This window comes from Tupaia chinensis, unplaced genomic scaffold, assembly GCF_000334495.1.
Source record: "Tupaia chinensis unplaced genomic scaffold, TupChi_1.0 Scaffold000206_1, whole genome shotgun sequence".
Taxonomy (NCBI): domain Eukaryota; kingdom Metazoa; phylum Chordata; class Mammalia; order Scandentia; family Tupaiidae; genus Tupaia; species Tupaia belangeri.
The window spans coordinates 711,564-732,734 of record NW_006159681.1 but is presented as its reverse complement, the minus strand read 5'-3'; the positions used below and the strand labels follow the sequence as shown (position 1 = coordinate 732,734).

General features: G+C 39.0%; 1 long non-coding RNA gene across 1 annotated transcript in view; it reads left to right on the top strand.

The window, feature by feature from the left end:
* LOC102498443 (uncharacterized) overlaps nucleotides 1–2,281 on the top strand; it is a 16,945-nt gene extending 14,664 nt beyond the window's left edge. Inside the window, exon 3 of the long non-coding RNA XR_334348.1 lies at nucleotides 2,230–2,281. This is a non-coding gene — a long non-coding RNA (uncharacterized LOC102498443). The remainder of the gene's footprint in view (nucleotides 1–2,229) is intronic.
* Nucleotides 2,282–21,171: the final 18,890 nt, after the last annotated feature.

Genomic DNA, 21,171 nt, shown 5'->3' with positions numbered 1-21,171 from the left:
AACCAGTTTTTCAAAAAAATTTCTAATATAAAAAAAACACACACACACACACACACACACACACACACACACACACACACACACTTGATTTAGAGGAAGACGGGAATGATTTCAATGATCAGATAAACTTGACAACATTGTGTCTCCAAGAGGGTTGTATGAAAAACAAAAACCGCCGAATTTATTTTGCCAGGGGTATTTTCTAGGATTTATTTTTTTGTAAAATATTAATTGTAACAAGTGACAGCGAATTACAATAGGACACTCAATAGTGCTGATGGTAAAATGATGGAGAGAGACATACTTTAAACACTATATGCCTAGTGTACTTTGAAAGATGATTACTCTGAGCACTCCAGGACAATCTCTAACAATATCTTATTTATTTCAGTATACCACATTTTAATGGGTAAAACTGATTGTTTACCCTTTATTGTATTATGTTATCATTAGCCAGAACTTCAACCTTTGTCTCAGGTTCTCAGCCTACACCTAGAATTAATATTAATACTTTGCAAGCAATTGATGTATCACTGACTTTAAGCTGTAACACCATCACCTGCAAGATGCATCAAAAATTTAGATGTCTAAAATGTGAAAACAAAACAAAACGATAACAAACTTACTCTCTGTCTTTCTCTGGTCAACTTAAAATAAAATAAATTAAAAAATAATAAAATTAAATCATTCTTAAAAAAAAATTCCTGATATGTAACCGTTGGGTTAACATTAAACTGAAAGGGAGTTATCTTGCTGTTACCAAATCTCCTTCATTGCCACAAGTCATTCTAGTTTCCTCCTCCTGCTTATAGCTTAGGTTTCACTTCAGGATGAGAGACCTGGCTCCACCATTTGGCACCCGTTTACTGAAGTGCTCTGTTTCTGCATGTATGCAGAACTGTATCAGAATTGTTCATCCATAGGCCCATGAGGGGCTTCATGAGCTAGAGCACACCCCTTTGCCTTTGGTTATCCAGATTTAGTTTTAGAACTAGTTAGGTTGGCAACTTAGTAGTTCGCCCTGAATTCAGTGAAGTTATAATGAAGTTGGAATATTTTGCCACAATCTTTATTTTCTACTGTGATTCCTTCTGTCTCTTAGATTTTTTTTAAAATTTATGTGTGTTAAGTTTCACTCTTTGTGCTTAAGTTTTGATGGGTTTTGACAGAAGCAATGTTTCATGTATCTACAATTACAATATCACACAGAATAGTTTCATAACTTTAAAATTCCTTTCTGCATCATTTATTCAACTCTACCTTCCCTGCACCAATAACCCTGAAGCTAGTAATCCGCTTTTCACAATGGCCTCTTTCACTTAGCAGTACAAATGTAAGATTTGTCCAGAGGCATGATGCTTCATTTCTTATTTGCACTAAAAAATATTCCATAGGATAAATGTGCCACTGTTTGTTTATGCTTTCTTCTACTGAAGGCTGTCTTGTTTGATTCCAGTTCTATGTTTACAAATACAACATATGCAAACTACATGCAGGCTTTTGTGTGAAAATGAATTTTTAGATCAATTGGTTCAGTACTTAGAAACATGATTGTTGTTTCTTTGGTAAAGCTATAGAACTTTGTAAGGAATGGCCAAACTGCATTCCAAATAAGTGTACCATTTTGTGTCTCCTCCCACAATTAAGAGAACTCTTGTTATAGATATACAATGCTATTTTAGTGTTGTTTTAATTTATAATTCCCTAATGACAAATAATGTTGAACATCCTTTTATTTTCTTACCTGCCAACCGTGTATGTTCTTTGATGTGTCTTTACAGATGTTTTCCTAATTGATTAAGAATTGTGTTGCTTATTGTCCTAACATTATGAGTTTTATAATTATCCTAATTAAAAGACTTGTGCTTTGCAATTTTTTTTCCCGAGACATTTACTTTTCATTCATTTCTTACATTTTTTCTAAATACTAGAAGGTTTTAATTTTGATGAAAAGCAAATTAGTCTTTCAAAAAATGAGTCATCCTTTTTATATTCTAAGAAATTATTTTCTAATTTAAGGTCACAAAGGTTGTCTTCTATGTTTTGTCCATTTTTGCTTTAGTTATAACTTTAGCTTGGAATTGCAATATACTTTGTGTTAATTTTTGTATATTATACAGTAATGGCTGAGGTTCTTTTTTTGTGTTTATTAATGGATTTTTCACTGTTTGGGAAATAACACTTTTGCCAACTTTGTCTAAAGCCAATTGTTTCTTTGTCCATTTCCAGATTCTCCATTCAGTTCCACCGATCAGTTACAGTTCCTAGGCCAAGTGACACCATTTTGATTATTATAGTTTTAAATCTTCTTTTTCCTTTCATTTAAATAAATTTATTTCTTGTAACTTTGCCTATTTAAATTGTGTTTTTGTTCAGTTTTGAGAACAATCCTTACAGGATGATGAATAATGAACTAGGTTAATAGATAGCAGAATAGGAAAGTGGAAAGTGTGAATAAAATGTCAGGAGACATACATTCAGAGCTAGTTAAGTTTGTTCAGAGCCTAAACTGGATAATCTACTACTAAGCACATTCACCTCAGAAAAAGCACAAAGATTCTACTAGCTGGTACATAGGGTTTCTTCACTCAAATAAAAGTAGATAGACCAACTAACCTAGAAGCTAAAATACAAAGAAATGCTCATTTTAGAATATCCTAGTTTCAAGACCAAATGCAGTTCCTCAGGCTGAAGGCACAACATACTCGATTCTTCCCCCAAATAAAAAGCACAAAGGAAGGCTGGGGAGGAGTCTCACTTTAGGATCTTGCTCTTAAACTGCTTAGCACAACTTGTGGGTGGATGTGAGACAGCAGCTGTGGTTGCAGTTGGACAGGGTCTCGAAGCTGCACTTACTAGGGTTGGCTTTATCACAGAGCACCTCCATGCAGACCCCACACACGGTGTCCTTACAGCTCTGCACTCCCAGCAAGAGCTCCACGTCCTTCTCATGGGCTTCATGCGAGATATTTTCCTTTTTCAGAGGTTTTTGCCTCAGAGTGTGTGCACTTGTCAGCAAGAGACAGAGACAGAGAGGGGAAGTGAGAAATCACCCTCCAGGGAGGATGGCTATGCCACAATCCCTTCTTCTCCATTCTCCTCTGAAGATCTCGGGCACACATGCATATGCACCAGTGTGATCTGGTGCCCTAACCACCATGCCACCGTTTACCCAAGAGTATTTTCTTATATTTGTGATTAAAACTTAAAATAAGTAGCTTCCAGAAGAAGTGGCAAGACTGGATCCTGCACTCATGTTGTTAGATATATTCCTGAATTTTCTATTTTGATGATGCTATTTTTAATATTTGATGTCAAATTATTCATTAATGTATGTATTTAAAAGTGATAAATATCAATTTTTTATTGTTTTTGTTTTGAAATAGGCAGCTTGCACTTGCTGGAGAGAGAGAGAGAGAGAGAGAGAGAGAGAGAAGAGAGAGAGAGAGAGGAAGTGAGAAATTGATTCCTGCCCCCAGGGGGAATGGCCATGCCACAATCCATTCCCCTCCATTGTCCTCTCTGGATATCTGGCACACATGTACATGCACCGAGCGCTTTTCTAGCCATGTTTACAGCTGTGTGCTTCAGGACTTGAACCATGGAGTAAGCTATGTAGGATTCGGCCACCTTAGCTGCCACATTACCTGCTGTCCCAAATCACAATTACTTTGAAATTAGGTATGGATACTGCAATTTTTCTAAACTCACTTATTAGTTCTGTTGATCTTACGGTAGGTATTTAGACCCTTCTGTGTAGACAATCATAGTGATTGTAAACAGAGATCATCTTTTACTTTTCTTTCTGGTCTGCAAGCCACCTGTTTTTCTTTTTTTCATTTTGCTCATGTTGAGCAAAAACAGAAAAAAATTGATATTCTAAATGATTGAAGATTTGAGAAGTATATTGAAATGATCAATTAGTTATGTAACTGACATTTCTACTTCTTAATTTATGACTTGGGGAACTTCAGTTTCTTAAACATTTATAAAATTCATACTCAAATTTTTTACATTAAGTACAGATGAATTATTAAAAATATATTAAAATAATTATCAATCAGAAACTAATTTCAACATTACAATGAAGGTGATGGATGATACAATTGAATTTAAAGTGAGATTCAAACATTTCTGGAAATACCAATTGGATTGGTAAGCAGAGCCAAAAAGGGAATGTTCTGACAGCGATTCAGGCTGGCTGGGTGACTGTAATTGAGAAGATATTGCCTTAGACCGGGTGGAGGGACATTCGTCAGAGTCCAGTGATTGTGTCTGCTAGAGAAGCATGAACTCCATAAATAATCACTGGGCATAGTGGCCGCTTCAGGACTCAGAAAGAAAACTGGGATCCATAGTGAGACGTAAAGACAGGACACAGCGTGGGTCAGGGCACTGAGGGCTGGAGTCAATCGCTTCTGCTTTCCCTCTGGGCTTTCACACCTCGGGAAGACCAGAGAGCGTGCCTTTGTGTTACACAGTATGCAGGAGAGGCTGCCTTCCTGTAACTTCCTGAGCACTTGAGAGCTGGGGTTAAAGGGTATTCAGAGGTGGCCTGTGAGTTCACCTAAAAGTCCCATCAGTAGCTTAATACAATTCTCCTGAAAATGGTCAGAATATCACGCTGTTCTGATGGGATAATCAAATTTTTATTTATTACGGTAATCATAACCATATTTTTGTCCTCATTCTGGGAGACCTGGAGAGACTCTAGATAGCATCTCCCCTCACCACATTTTAGGGTGTGGGTGCAGTACTAGTCCCTATTTCAGACCATGGGGGAGCCCCATCTTGGCTCCACGGTTCCAAATTAATATGACCAGAGTGTGTTTTTATGTTATAGCCTTTAGCTACACTGGTCACTGAAAAACCGACATGTTCTTAGAATCCAGATGGTGTGCTTTTTTACTGTCCTTACTGTAGATGACATGGTGACGAGACACCCTTCACAGAGGAGCTGTGGAAAGCGTGGTTGAACTCGTCAGTAGAGGCCTGTAGGAGGAACCGGGGTAAGGTCCCCTCCAACAGTGTGGGGAAATGATGTTCCTGAGACGTTGACTGAAGGTGGGTAGAGTAAAACTTATCACATTCCCAGGTTCTCCATAGCCTGCCCCTGGTGTGCGAAGATATCAAAAGGTCGTGCGTGGAGAAGGAAAAGATTTGTGCGTGAAGATGTAGATTGATACAGCGTCCGATGAAGGCGTTCTGGACCGAGGGTTTGGCCTCTGGTAGCAGGATGGGGTCAGAAGGAGGAATCTGCAGTGTTTGCGCACTCCATGATCAGTAGCAAACGTTACCACAAATTTTAGCAGAGAACACCACCTGGCTGTGCTTGCTCTGTCCCTATGCCTGCTATATGCATCAGGCCTTCATGGTCACCAGGGGATGGAGCCACTCGGTGAAGAGCTAGTGGAAAACTGAGTCAAGGAAACATCCTCTGTCTTCACTCACCATGAGTCGTTCATACCTGCATACTGAAATGCTGCCCCGGAGACAGATGTTCACTCACCCTGAAACAGAATTGGGCCAGCCCTGTAGCCTAGGGATTATGTGAGCTGGGTCCCACGTGACTGACCACATGGTTTGAGTTCCAACCCTGGAGACTTGAAAATGATGCCAGGTGCGTGTGTGCATGTGTACGTGTGTGCGTGTGTGTGCATGTGTGTGTGTGTGTGTGTGTGTGTGTGTGTGTGTATGTACTTGAAATCCTGACAGGATGGAGAGAGGGATAGAAGGCTTGTGAAATGACCACTTACCACCATTGACTATTAGGCGACACTGGCTTGATTTATAGAGTAAATTTATAGGGAAGTCAGGCTGAATTTTATACTTTTTAAATTTTTAAATAATTGTTCCTGCTATTCTCACTCTCTCCCTCTGTGTGTGTGTATGTCCCTCTGGTAAGAACATGCTCTTTCTTTTTTTATTTTTTTAGAGGTTTTCGCTATAGGGCGCGTGCGCTCGCCAGAGACAGAGAGACAGAAAGTGAGAAATCACCCCCCAGGGGGGATGGCCACGCCACAATCCCTTCTCCATTCTCCTCTCGGGATCTTGGGCACACATGCACAAGCGCCAGCGTGAGTTCTAAGCCACCGGGTCCCGGACGCGAACCGTGGTCAACTACGTGAGAGTCCAGCAACATAGCCACTACGCTAACTGCTGGTTCCCCTAGGAACATGCTCTTTCTTACAATTAAAAAAAAGTGAGAAGTTATGTAAGTCTCAAAGAAGACTGAACTGTACCTTCAGAGAGTATTGAAAATATTAGTTCTGATTCAGATGAACTGATTAGAATTAATTTATCATTTTGTTTTCTTTTGCCACTATTCAATAGATACGGAGCTAACAAGAACATGAGACCACTAGGAAATACAACAAAATATAATAAATAAAACCCCTGAGAAATAAAGGATCTATAAGTTATTTACACAATTGAAAATTCTATGAAAATATTTTGATATATGGAAATGAGTCCCACTCATAGTGTCTTAGAAGTAGTGCCACAATGTGGGAGCTGGAAGCCTCTCGTAAGGCTCAGTGTCAGTTCCTGGGCCAACCTGAGCTACCACATGTGGCTGTGTGTGCCGTAATTCTGACTGACTGCGAGGCTGGGAGCAGGAGGGTGGTGACAAAGGGTGACTCTACTGAAAAACGTATCTCTGGGGTTTTCCCTTTGCTCTCCCTCATAAAAGAAAAAAAAATCATGCCAACTACTCTATTCTGCATTGTTTTTACTTCAGAAGTAACTTGAGGGTGCTTCCTTGTGTCAACCTTTAGAATAGGTACCAAGTGAAAAATCAATTCTGGGTCTGGGCTCAATGGCAGAGGTGGTAGAATGCTGCTACATGATTCTAAAGTCATCACGGAGGTTCGGGTTTGGATCCCTGGTTGACCTAAATGCAAACGTGCTCACATGACTTGTGATACCGACCAGGAGGCCAGTGCAGTGAGATTCTGTGAAGGTACCTGTCTCCTACTTTCCTAATAAATAAAGCAAAGGTAAGGAAAAAAAGTAACTTCCACATTTTCGAGAAACATGAATAGCAGGAAAATTATTTAAAAATATAAAATGAGTAAAATTCAGCCTGACTTCCCTTAATGTTTCTCTGTAAAGAAAACCAGAGTCACTGAATAGTCAATGCTATGCTATGTTCCAAGGCCAGATTTTTCTTTTAATGGAATATTTAGGTTTCAGTTGGGATAAAAGATCACAGTAACCATTTTTTATGAGCCATTTTCATTATGCTAGTATTTTATATTAGCATTCTGTCTTGAACAAAGGTTATATTTACAATCTGCCTGGGAAAACAGAGTTTTCCTAGAGCCAAAGACAGTGATACACTGTAGCATATTTACCCTGTCTAAGAGAAATCGCCAATTATGTTGGTTATAAAGGTCATTTAGACAGTTCCCTAGACAGTTGAAGAAGCCTAAGATTTCTTAAAACCATTCTGTTTAATGTTGTTAGTTTCTAAGGCATTGTCCATTTTTATTTTATTGAAAATAGAAAACTACATTGAGAGTGTCTTATGAACTAAGAGTGTGTGCATTTTTGAAATATACATATGAGTTTGGGGTTTATAGGTATATGAGATAAATTTCACCAAAGGTTCATAGATGTTAATTGTTAATCTCTATTGAAAATAAACTCATTCTCTTTTAAAATGTATTCATGTTCTCTTTTTCTTTTTATATTGCATTTTCTCTTTCACTATATGCAGTGAATTATTTAAGGGAAGACTCTAAAGAAGTAGCTTAGATACCAATTGAACAGAGAAGTCAAACTAATTAGGTTGTCGGGAAGGTCCTGACACAGTTTTCTGTTTTTCTACACAAAAATACATCGACTTTTCGGACTTTCCTGACAGCCCAATATTTTAAACATTGTCTCTATTATTTTAGGTTTAGAAAGAAATGTAGCATTGCGTATCTCAACAACAACCAAAGATACTATACAAGGTTTTAGCAGTTAGTTGGCATCAAACTTTGAGTTGTAATTTTTTCCCCCCGAAAGTCCTTAACTTTTCCAGCACATTACCTGATTTTATGGAAACTGATGGAATTAAGCGAGTGCGATCTGTCTCCATTAAGTGAGATAATGTGCCTTCAAATGATACCGTCAAATAGTTTTTCATAGTTTGATGTTTTTTTATTGCCTTTTATTTGCCATCCCCGTTTAAGACTTTAAATGCGATTTGGTTTCCTACTAATTTTATCCTTTTCAATTGGAACACAGTAGTTTTTCCCCACCCTGTGTTTCTAATGGAGCTTGAAATTAACATTGTGCTTTTGTTGTAATTTACTTTTTATTATTGTGGTGTTGAAAATTGGGAAATGTTCATAGGTTTTTAGAAAACATTGCTTAGTGTTTAAATATGGCAACCGACTGAGATTTTTTTTTTTTGAAAAGCTAGACACTGTCTACAGATCATGACTTCCATGGATAAAGTTATTTTAATTGATCTCCTTATAAGTGAAATGTAAACGACAACCAGAAAGCCACAAGTAGATGGATCACTTTAGCTTATATTTCAGTAAATTCCTCTTCATTAAAACGAAGAACATGGGCTCCCTTAACTTAAAAGGGAAATGATTCCATTCCATTCCTCCCAGTCAGTGTGCTTGTATCTGGCAGAATGTGAACATTGACCTTCAGAAGCTAATTTCCACACTGGCTGTATTGAGGCTGCTGCTTATAGGATTTTGATTAGTGTGTACTTAGTCTGTGAAGAGGTAAGGCGCCCCAGCTTTACAGAGATACTAAATCTACTCTGCTCTCATGTGCTTTCACTACTGATCGCCTCACCACTCAGTCTCTTAGACTGCACTGGCCTGAAAAGTGAATTAAAAATCACTCTTCAGTATGGAGATTACGGCTGATTCTTGGTAATGCATTAGTATCTTCTAACATTTAAAGGTAAGTGGATGGAAAGTAAAAGGACATGATGTAATGGAGTATTTGCTCTTGACTCCTGTTAGAAAATGTATTGGGGCCATTGATTTTATACAAAGATCATTATGTATAGTCGTAATGAGTCTAAAGTAGTATTTTCAGTCCCCAATGTGCATCCAATCCACCTGAGGAACCTCAGTAAACACTCATGCCTGTGTCCTCATAACTGGAAATCAGATTTAATTGCTCTGGAACAAAGCGAGCCATGATATTGGTGTGTGTGTGTGTGTGTGTGTGTGTGTGTAAATATATATGTATTCCCAAGTATTATCACTATCAAGCTGTAAGTTTTTTGTTTGTTTGCTTTTCCTTTTTTAAAAAAAATAATTATGTTAGAGTATGTGTGCATGCATGAGAGAAAGAGAGGGAGAAAATGAAATCACCCTCCACAAGCCTTGGTCACTCTGCAATCCTCTTCCTCTGCTCACCAGGATCCTGGACACACATGTTCCCACTCACCTTGTTTTCATGCTGACCTGACCAGGGATTCAAACCACAGTCTGTATGTAGTTTCTAGCTCTGAAGTATAAGATTTTACTGTCTGTGTCACATACTGTGGCATAATGTTTTTGGCTGTGCAGAAAGTTTTGAGAACTTCTGTAATAAAATATTAAAAGCCTTTCTTAGCATCTGAAGTAACCCTACTGAATGCTTGGTTGAGATCCTTTGGATCTTAGTAGTATAAGTGCAGAGCCTCCATTGGGTGGCTGTTGACCATTCTAGAAACACCTTGCCAACCTGGTCTTTTTATTGTTTTGAGAGATTTTTACCTTAGGGCATGTGCACTTGCTGGAGAGAGAGAGTCAGAAACAGTGAGAGGGAAAGTGAGAAATCATGCCCCAGAGGGGGAGGTCTATGCCTCAATCGCTTCTCCTCCATCCTCTTCCCTGGATTTGGGCACACACGCGCCCACACCCAGCATGAGTTTCAAGTCACTGGTCCGGGGCTCGAACTGCAGAAGGTCATGTGGGAGTCCAGCGATGTAACTTCCACACCAACTGCTGGCCTCTACCCTGACCTTTGTAAAGTTGAGTGGCCACATTTATTCTTGATGTGATATGGATACGGGTTTCCGGAGAACTGTGGTTTGATCCGTATACTCTGGGATCTTTCCCACTGTCATTTGGGAGCTGGTCAGCACTTTCAGGATGATTGCATCACCTGCAAGGCTAAGAACATGCTTTCACCTTCTAAATTTATTTTGAACATTTACCCAGGGAGGACCTTTACCTGAGGCTCTTTGCACACTTTACAGTCTAGTAGAATCTGCACATAATGTCCTTTAAAACATTAAATAAGGCCAATTTTTCAAGCAAATTTTTGCCTAATGGCCTTAACAGCTGTCCACTCATTACCTACGTGGCATAAGAATACAAGGAGGTGATGATCAATGAGGTAATTACGGTGAGTGTGCAGCCGTTTCAAAGTTAAAGTGGGTGTCCTGGCAAGACCCGAATTGGAGTTAATTACTCCTACCCATCTCAATATGCTAAGTAAGTGAAAATTGATCAAGTGTCCTTGTTTTCCAGCTATGTGCCTGTGCTGTATTGGCAGGGGGGGGCGGGGGGGGGGCATTCGTGGGGTATGAGGCATTGGCAGAATAAGAGGTGGCCGGGAGAAAGAGCAGCGGGTCATTAGGAAGATCATGAATATGCACATATGATAAGGCACGCCCTCACATGGCTCATTGCACATCAGGTATACCCTTTTCCTCCTCGGCCCCTCTTGATCTTTTTTTTTTTTTTCCTTTCTTTTTTAAAAGCTATATGAAAGACTCTTCCCCTCTACGTGAACGGTTATTTCTTGCCAGCTATCACTATTTCTTCTAACTCCAATTGTTCTGTTAGAGTGTCTTCCTACAGAACACAGCTATGTCATTGAAGTTTAAAGTCTAACGGTTTACATGTTTAACTATACGACACTCTTTTCCTCTTATCAGATGAAAAGCGTTTGAAGAGACAGATTGTGTGACTGGCATTGTTGAGATCTAGCACGTGATCTGCACTTCCTACAGGTTGCAAGTTGCATCGAGCATCAATGGAGTGCTGTTGGCAGAGTGTAGGGATCTGAGGTTCAAGTGCTTCTAAGTGGTTTTGTGATCTGTATTGCGGTAACCTAATGTCCTCAGATACCGCATTTCTAGTCTGCTAAATAAGCTCCTTCTACGCTTACTGTACTCCATTGTGTGTCAGTTTTCCTCTGTGATTAGCTCTAGCATGGCATCTGCTAGTTCGCAAGGGATGTACGAATGGATCTATCTCACACATAAGACTGCAATGTACAAGAAAGAATAGGTGGTCTAACTTCTGTGCTCCTAGCACACGGATCTCATGCTTGAATCAAATTGGAGGCTCATACAATTATTTTCAAAGAAAGCATGCATTGTCTGTGATTCCCAGCCACAGTTGTCTTAGTTCACTTTTGCATTGCTAGTCAAAATAGTGAATTTTTTTTTTCATGAAAATAGAGGTTTATTTGCAAAATTCGTGATTCTGGTGGCTGGAAAGTCTAAAGGAATCACAAAATGGTGGAGGGCAGAACTTTTAGCCGGACAAAACATGGTCCATGCCCATGAGTTTCACAACTGCTCTGGCATCATTTCCGTTCCTAAACCCACCAAAGCTCAGTCATAGAAGCCTCACTCAAAGACCTTATTTTTCTCAAAGGCTCCACCCTGGGATATCATATAGGGATAAACTTTCACATAACACCTTTACAAAAAAATAAAGTCTCAATGCATTAATTTCTGGGGGACACCTGAACCATAACAGCAGCTCTGTTGATTTTAAAGGACACTTGACATTCCAAGTCTTTCTTAAACTGTGTCTGGCGTGTAAGGTAAATGCCATTCCTTTTGGGCCAGCTGGTGGTGTGGTGGTGAAGGTGGCTAGATCCCAAATGATGGGATCTCAGCTCAAGCCACAGATCCAGAGGCTCGAAAAACCTACCAGACAGGTGCATGCCATAATGGTTCTCACAAGCTTGTTTCTCCAAGGCCACTGCCACTGCCTCCTCTTTCAAAGTGTGGGCTAGGCTGTACATGTGACAAGAACAGAGGCATCAGGTCTTCGTGAGTAAATGAAAAAAGGAATGCGCCACATGAATTTGGTGATCACAGTAGAGAGGCTTTCAGAGACTAGTAATGTCCGTACCACATCCTAGAACCCCAAACTTTTGCCTTAATGAAATGTTATCACTTCAGATGGATAGGGATTATTATGTTAATATAAAATAGAAATTGTTTTTGAGTTTGTTTTTTATTACGTTAGCAGAATTTCACTTCCTAAACTGCTTTATGACTTATTTTGATTTCTGCAATACTGTAAGAAAGATCATTGATATTGAAACAATGGACTATTTCCAACTTAATTAGCTGGAACATTCTAAATTGCATCAACTCATGAAAAACATATTTTTGTACCAATTTATTTTAAAGATAATCACATATTAAATACATATGTATTATTACCTTAAAATTATTTCTGGAACCTTTAGGTTTAATTTTCTTTAAGAATGTTGGCATGGTTTAAACTTTATGAATTTATGGACACCAAAGACCTATTTCTTACTGAGACAAATAAGAAATGTATAACAATACATCTTAATTTTTCAAAAAAATTCTATGTTCCTGTTTACTTTCCCCATATAGCATACTTAGGAAAATTTATGAGAGCAGAATAACTTAAATACTTAAAATTACCTAACATTTTTGTTTAAATGTATTGGTCACTTGAAATGTGTTATTTTTATTTGAAACAAATTCAAATTTTAAATCAAATTTCAGATCCTAATGAAGCATGAAAATTGCTAGACATAATGTTAAATGGTTATTCATATTGTGAGATTGATTTTGTTCTATTGTTATTACTGTAAAATAATCAGTTTTGTATCTACTAATAGAATAACTCACATTTGTTTTGATTTTGGGGGGATTAGCAAGCAGAGTTTGTTAAAAGAGGGAAGGAAGAACAGAACTCCCAAGCAAGTAGGAGGTCCCAGAAAATGGGGTGCCAGAGAAGAGCTGGCGGTGGGGCCGTTTATCTGGGTCAGAGAAGCTTTGCCCAGGCTCGTTTTGAGGCTCGGGCTTGGTTTCCCTGATGGTGGAGGTGCCTGTGCTTGATGATCTGGGTATTGTTCTACTTTCGGAGTAGGTACAAGGTCAGGAAATTCTTTGTCTGAAAACTCTGAGCCATAAAAATCATTATCTTAGCTTCCGGGAATGTGATGGGGCCTGGAAAAAAGCCTTTGTTTAGGTTGTCTCCATTTAAGACTTACTCTCATTTGGGGCCTGTCCCTCACATTTCTAAAATATAATTTACATGATTTTTTTTATGAACAGAAAACAGTTTGAATTAGACTGAACATACAGCAAATTAAGAACCATTACTAAGTTTACTTTCGGCAAATTAATACTTCTGACATTTTCTATAAATGTCATTGCATGAGGAAATCATTAAAAGTATGATTAGTGAGTAATTTATTTGATTTAAAACCTTTTTTAAAAATTCCAATCATGTATTTGAAGAATATGCAGTTTCTTTCTAAAATAAATACAAGTTTAAAAAGTGTATATCTACTTATGGTATGTTTTTATATTTTAAAAATATAGACAGAGTGTTCATGTCTTTAGAGAATTAGTGGGATATGTAGTTACTTTGATTAAGGCTATAAATATAATGTATCAGCCTTTTGCTTATGATTTAAACCCTGTGTTTCACTGGCATTGATTTTCTCTACATTCTATAAACCAGAGATTCAATCTAAATTGTGTACACTTTTGCATGTTTTCTGGCTATATAGTATTATATAATATAAATATAATAAGATATAAAAAGCTTGGCAGTAGGGCCAGCAAGTGGTGTGGTGGTTAAGGGTGCTGGACTCTCATATGGCCATCTGTGGTTGAAGTCCCAGACCTGGCAGCTTACTTTCTCACTTTCCCTCTCTCTCTCTCACTCTGTCTCTTTCTGGTCAAATTTAAATAAATAAAGTTAAATGAAAGTAATTCTTAAAAACACAAAAGAAGAGACTTTGCAGTAAAGCTTTTTAAAAAGCTTCTTGCCAGGGAGTGTGTGCACTCACCAGAAACAGAGAGGGAAAGTGAGAAAGTGCTCCCTCATGGGAAAGACCACAGCAGGATACCTTCTCTTCCACTTCACCATCCTTCTGGGGATGTTTGGGAGTACACACATGTGTCCAGCTTGTTTCTCAAGCCATTGGGTTTGGGACTCAAACTAAGCACTTGAGCATGTACACATGGGCTGAGGACTCAATGCAGAAACAGCAGCAAACCCTATTCTTTGTCTCACACTCATGAAGAATTAGAGACATGGACAGAGAAGGAACAGCGAAGTGGAGGATTTATTCATTATTCAAAGAGAGAAGAAAGATCAGCACTCCCAGGCAGGGGATGGGTCCTAGAAAATGGATGGCCAGTGAAAACAGAGGTGAGGGGTTTTTATCTGTGTCGGAGGGGCTGTGTTCAGGCTTCTTGCTTTTATTTACACTTGCTCGGTGTTTGAGAAGTTGACTTCAGGTGAGAAGACAAGTGGCTTGCAGAAAGACTGGTTATCATATTGAGGAGAAATGTCAGCTCACTGACAAACTTCACGCTGCTCCAAAGGGGTTTGCAGGGAGTAAGTGGCCTTGAGGTCCGGATCTGTAAGAGACCTGTCCTGAGCTGCAGAATGTCAAACCACAAACACATGTAAAGTAGGAAAAGAGAAGTTTTAACAGAAAAGTAAAGATTTCTAATAGGGAGGAAATACACCCCTATGCCTAAAAGCCATGTGAGTGAGCAGCTGCCAGTGAAGAACAGCTGCCCTGGACATGACGTTAAGCATTATTTTTACCCTGGGGTTGGTAATGAATATTTAGCAGGTGGAAAGTCTGTCATAGTACCTGACTTCTTGGTTCGGTTTCCCGGGCTTTTTCCAACACCTGCATATCTCTCTCAGATGAGGACTTTAACTGTCTAACCTCATACCCATGGTGGTCTCTGAAGAAATGAGCGTCCATATTTGGTTGCACTGTCCAGAGTTTGACCTAGTGTTCATCCCAGTGGTGAATGTCTGGGTGTCTATCTGGAACCTCAGAAGGAAGATTAGTTGTTACTCTGACGCCAAGAGCCAGTTGGGAAGGGTGGGAGGAATGAATCTTTAAAGAGGATCTGGTTGCATTTTTAAAGAGGGTCTGGTTGCGTTTCCTGATAGTCTGTGAATGACCAAGCAAGCTATAAAATAGTTCTGGATCTAAGAAACCCTGTGAGGAGGTGTGAGAGCTAACACTTGATCTCTAGTGAGAGAAGTGAATGACGCTTCTCAAAAGCTAGACCAGGTTGATTTCCATTTTACAAGTTGGCTCTAACTTAATATATGTGTGACCATTTCCTATTATAGTGGCCCTTTCTTGGGGGTCCCTGCCCTATTTACCTACACAGTGGTTCTAATTTCTGTCTCAATGTCACCGGTTGGGCCATTAAAATTTTTTTTTCTTGGTTATTGACAAGATCTCTCTCTCTCTCTCTCTCTCTCTTTTTTGCCAGAAAGACAGAGAGAGGTAGAAAGCAAGAAATCACCCCCCAGAGGGAATGGCAACAGTGAAGTCCCTTCTCTGCCCTCCTCCTCTCTGGATCTTGGAGATGCATGCACACATGCTCAGCATGAATTTAAGCCGCCAAGTCTAGGACTAGAACTGCTGTCAACTATGTGGGCATCCAGCGACGTGAGCAGTACACCCTCTGCTGTCCCCTGACAAACTTTCTTTACAGGTAACACCATAAGCTATATGAAAATGTGACATAACATAAATTCTCAGGGCTCCATATTACTCTAAGAAAATGTATACTTTAATGTTTATATTTTCATAATTGATATAAGATGCGAAATATGTAAAGCAAACATGAACAAGACTACAAAGAAAATGGGCCAATTTTGTGTGATTTAGCATACCAAGCTTCCAATAAAGTACTTATTTCCATTTCTTCTACAGTAATTTAATTGTCGCTAGACACAGGGTTGATCCCCCTTGCAGGATATTCAGGCCACGAGATGAAGTTCTTGATAAGTGAATGTGAGGAGAATTGATTTGCACTGCCTGCAGCAGATAAAATCCTCCATCATTCTCTTTTCAACTGTCTTGGAATATAGACACAGCAATATAGACATGCCACAGCTTCACCAAATCTTTTTGGTTGCTTTAAATTCATTTTGTAACCCATTTCTCAGGAAGGCTCATGGATGTAATAGTCCTTGAGGTTTTTAATATTTGTATCTGATTTTATTGCGCCCTGTATAATTGAAGGCCAGCCAAGGTGAATCTAAAATCCTTGATTTATACTTTTCTTTCCTTGAATAGTTCAAAAATGTTACTCTCTGGCTTTTTGGTAGAAGATCTCATTGTCAGATGCCCTGATGACAACCTGCCTTTCTTGCTCTTAAGAGGGATTTGAGAAAATTTATTTAGCATATGTCTCACTGATGAATATTATGGATTAATTTCTTATTTACATCTTTCGGTTTCACATGTGTAGGCTCAATATCTTTTTTTCTGTAAAATTTTAGGTAATTATTTTCTTAAATGCATACTGTTTGATCACTCTGTTTTTCTGCTTTGGAGATGCCAGTTATGTTAGTATCAGATGCAGGAGCAGCTATTGTGGATATGCAGTCAATACAATGTACAGACACCTGTGATCAGAAGGTCTTGCGCTTAGAGTTTAGTCCTCTGTCGTAGCAGTCTTGACTGTCTTTAAAAGTTTGCTTGTGCAGGGACCAGTAGATGCCATAGTGGTTGACCGTAGTTTCAGTCCTGGACCTGGTGGCTTCAAACTCATGCTGGGCACATGTGCGTACTTGCTCAAGATTCCAGGAGATGAATGGAGAAGAAGGGATTGCTGTGTGGCCATCCCCCATGGGGGGTTGATTTCTTGTTTTCTGTCTCTGTCTCTCCAGCAAGCACGCACACCCTATAGCAAAAATCTCTGAAAAATAAAAAAAAAAAGTGTACTTGTGCACTTGTATTTAACGAGAAGCCTGATGAGACACTAGAGAATTACATGTGCCTTGTGGCCTCCAGTGACCAATTCCACTTTGCTGGACAGCCTCTCTGCCTCTCTGAGATGAATTCTTGGCCACTCACTGGCTTTTCCACTTTTGATGTTCTTTCCCCTGGACAGTTCAGCTTCCCGCTCCCCTGTACACACCCATTACTGCGGCCACTTTTGTATTTAGCAGGGAACTGAGCAGAAATCAGTAAGTCGATGCCAAAAAACAGGTATCGCTGTGCCTTGGACAATGACCAGGGCAGCCAGTCTCACCCCGATTGGAAACAGCATAGTGCTTGGCCTTGGCCAGTACCTGGCTGCCAACCCCTTCCATTTACTCATGAGTCCTGCAGCAGGACCGCAAACTCCTGGATTTGCCCCTCTGCTGTGAATTAGAACAGCTGGTGGATGAGTTGATTCCCGGTTGAATTTGCCTGATCCCCTAGGCAGCTGGTTGGTCCACAAGTCATGCAGCTGGTCCTAATATCTCCTTCTTTGCCCAACTTCTATGTCATTTCCACACTGCTTCCCCAAGGCATTTGTATTCCTTTTCAAGTGTTTATTTTCTTCGTTCTTTTTCCTGTTCTATAATTGTGCTTTGCACAATGTCCATTTGCTCTTTATGTTCCTTCTACTTTAGTTTCTGCCCATAAAATGGAATTTATTATTTTCTAATTTTTTTTCCGAGTCTTCAGTTTTCTTTTCAACAAATTCTTTTTGTCAGCCTATCTAAAGTCTGAGCCATTTTATTATTTGTGGTTTTTTTTTCTCATATTTTCAGCTCTTTTGTTGTATTGGTTACACTGTCATCTGTTGGCAGCACGATCTTCTGTGTGCCTTTGTCGGCACTAGGAATGTTCTATGAGACAGTCAGTGTTGACTGTGCGGTCCTTGATGGCTTTGCCTGCGGTGGTGGCGGGGGGCGGGGGGAATGGGAGAACTTTGCTTTAATATTCATGACTGGCTGCTCCATCCACTGTTAGAAAAGGCCACATTTGGCCTCCCTTTACAGCCTGCTCTTTTTGCTCAGCCCTCGACAGCTTTTAGGAAGCTTATTCGTGAAGCCCTGTGCTTCTGAGAGAATTTCAACTCCGACTTCCCAAAGCGATGCTCTCAGTCGTCTCTGAGGCCTGCCTCCTCTGAGTCTGTCACCCACCTTTTGAACCTTCTGTCTTCCTTATTTCTGTGTGCCACCTCTGCTAAATTTGGGTCTTGCTTGAAAAAAGATTTTCCTCAGTTTAACACTTGGTTCTTCTGAAGGGAGTACACACTAGATGTTTCTCAAACAGGATTGGGTCTAGGGATATTTTATCCCTTTGAATAAACTTAGAGATTCCTGAGTGGTTTTGAGTATTAAGTCACACAAATCATTGTTCTTTTTAGTCACATTGGCTTAGATTAAATTTCTGTTTACATTGATAGAGTGCAAGTGTGTTTGTCATAGAGAGATGAGACACAAAGAAAGAGGAAGAAAGCACTCCCCAAGGGGCATGGTCACGCCACAATTTCTTCTGCATAATTTCTCTATCTTACTGGGATTTGAAGCACATACGTGTATGTTCCTGGTGCATTTTATGAGCTTCTGGGGCTGGAGCTCAAATCATCATCAGTCATGTGGACTCCAGCTCCCTTAACCTCTAGGCTGTGGGACAGCCTGACTGCCATCTTAAAGGAGGATGTAGATGGCAACCCACTGATTGTTGGAGATTTCAGCACCTCACTATAACCACTAGACAGGTCATCTGGACAAATGATGTCAAAAGAGATACAGGAGCTATTTGATACCATCAACCAAGTGGACCTGACAGGCATATACAGAGCAATTCATCCTGAAATCATGGAAAACATTTTTTTCTCATCTCCAAATGGAACACTGTCAATACTGATCATATAAGCTGCAAAACAAATCTCAATAAAGTTAAAAGTATAGAAACTATACTCAGCATCTTCTCTGACTTCAATGGAATTAAACTTGAAATCAACCACATAAAGAGGCCTTGATTGGCCAAAAAATGGAAAAAAACCTGTTCCTGAATGACTTTCAAACTATTGAAGATATTAAGACTGAAATGGAAAGTTTCATTGCCCGAGTAATAATGAATGCACTATTGTTCTTAACCTTTGGAACACAGTGAGAGCAGTCATGAGGCAAGTTTACAGCTATATTGCTCATAAGAAAAAATAGAAAAGTGGTAAACAAATAACAACACCACATCTTACAAAGCTGGAAAAGCAACAATAACAACAACAAACCCTAAAAATAAAAGAAATAGGAAAGATTAGAGCTGAAATAAATTAAATATAAAATTAAAAAAAAAAACAGTTCAATATCAATGGAACAAAAAGGAGTTTTGAGAGGATAAACAAAATTAAGAAACCAGGCTAGACTAATCAAGAAAAACAGAAAAAGGAACCAGATAGATATAATTGGTAATGAGGCTGGTTATAATATAACTAATATGTCAGGAATTTAAAAATTATGAGAAAATAATATGAGCTTCTGAATGTGAACAAACTAGAAAACCTAGATGAGATGGACAAATTTCTGCACACATACAAGTTTTCCAGGAAGAAATAGAAAGCCTAAACAGATCACTAACAAATGATGAGACTGAATCAGAAATAGTCTCTAAACGAAAAAAAGCCCAGGTTTAGATGGCCTCACTTCTGAATTCTACAAAACTTGTAAAGAAGAGCTAGTTCCAATTCTTAAACTATTTCTAAAGATGTAAGAGAAAGAGGAAAAAGACAAATACATTTAATAGACACAAAAATGAAAAGTTATCTGCTGCTGATTATATATATATATATATGTATATATATATATATATGGAAATGTCTTTGACTTGACCAACATGCAATGTATTCATGCTGAGAAAAATTACATCATACATTACACTGTACATTTTTACAGTGATTAATTGTAAATTTAAAATGATAAATAAATACATTTTAAAAACACCAATGAATATAGACTGAGACAGAACTGAAGAAAGCAATCCCACACACAGTAGTCATGAAATGACTAGATAACTAGGAATAAACCTAACCAAACAGGTCAAAGACCTCTACAAGGAAAACTATGAAAAAACCAAAAGAAGAAGATTTTTGCTGTAGGGCATATGCACTCACAGAGAGACAGAGATAGGGACAGAGAGTGAGGAATCACCTTGCCCCCCAGAAGGGATGGCCATGATGCATTCCCTTCCCTTCCATTCTCTTCTTGGGATTTTGGGCATGCATGCACATGTGCCTAGTGTAAATTTAAAGCCATTAGGTCTGGGACTTGAACCACACTTGGAGTCCAGAACCTTAATCACTATGCCACCTGCTGGGCCCCCAAAAAGAAAGTGAGTATGAAAAAATTGGAAGGCTATCCATGCTCTTACTCTGGAAGAATCAATATAATCAAGGGACCAGCAGTTAGCGTAATGGCTATATTGCTTTCTTCTCATGTAGTTGACCATGGTTTGAGTCCCGGACCCGGTGGCTTAAACTCACACCAGGCACGTGTGCGTGTGTGCCCAAGATCCCAAGAAGAGAATGGAGGAGAAGGGATTGCAGCGTGGCCATCCCCCTGGGGGTGATTTCTCGCTTTTTGTCTCTCTGTCACTTTCTGTATTTCTGGCGAGCGCATGTGCCCTATAGCAAAAACCTCTAAAAAAAAAATAATCAATATAATCAAAATGTCAGTTCTATCTAAATTTATTTATATATTCAATGTGATTCCAATCCAGTTACATGAGACATTCTTCACAGAAATAGATAAACCAATTACAAAGTTCATCTGGAATCATAGAAGACCCTATATTGACATGGCAATACTGTGCCAAAAGAATAAAATAGGAGGTCTCTCAGTACTTGACTTTAAAACACATTATAAAGCAGTGTTAATCAAAACAGCATGGTACTGGCACAAAAGTAGACACACGGATCAATGGAATAGAATAGAGAATTCAGAAATAAACCTCAACTCATTCAGCCAACAAACTTTTGACAAAGGACACAATATAATGTAATGGAGGAAAGAAAGTCTTCAGCAAATGCTACTGGAAGAACTGGATATCCACTGGTAGAAAAATAGAACTGAACCTCTATCTCTCACCATTAACAAGAGTCAACTAAAAGTGGATCAAAGATTAAAATATAAAGTCTCAAGCTATAAAACTACTAGT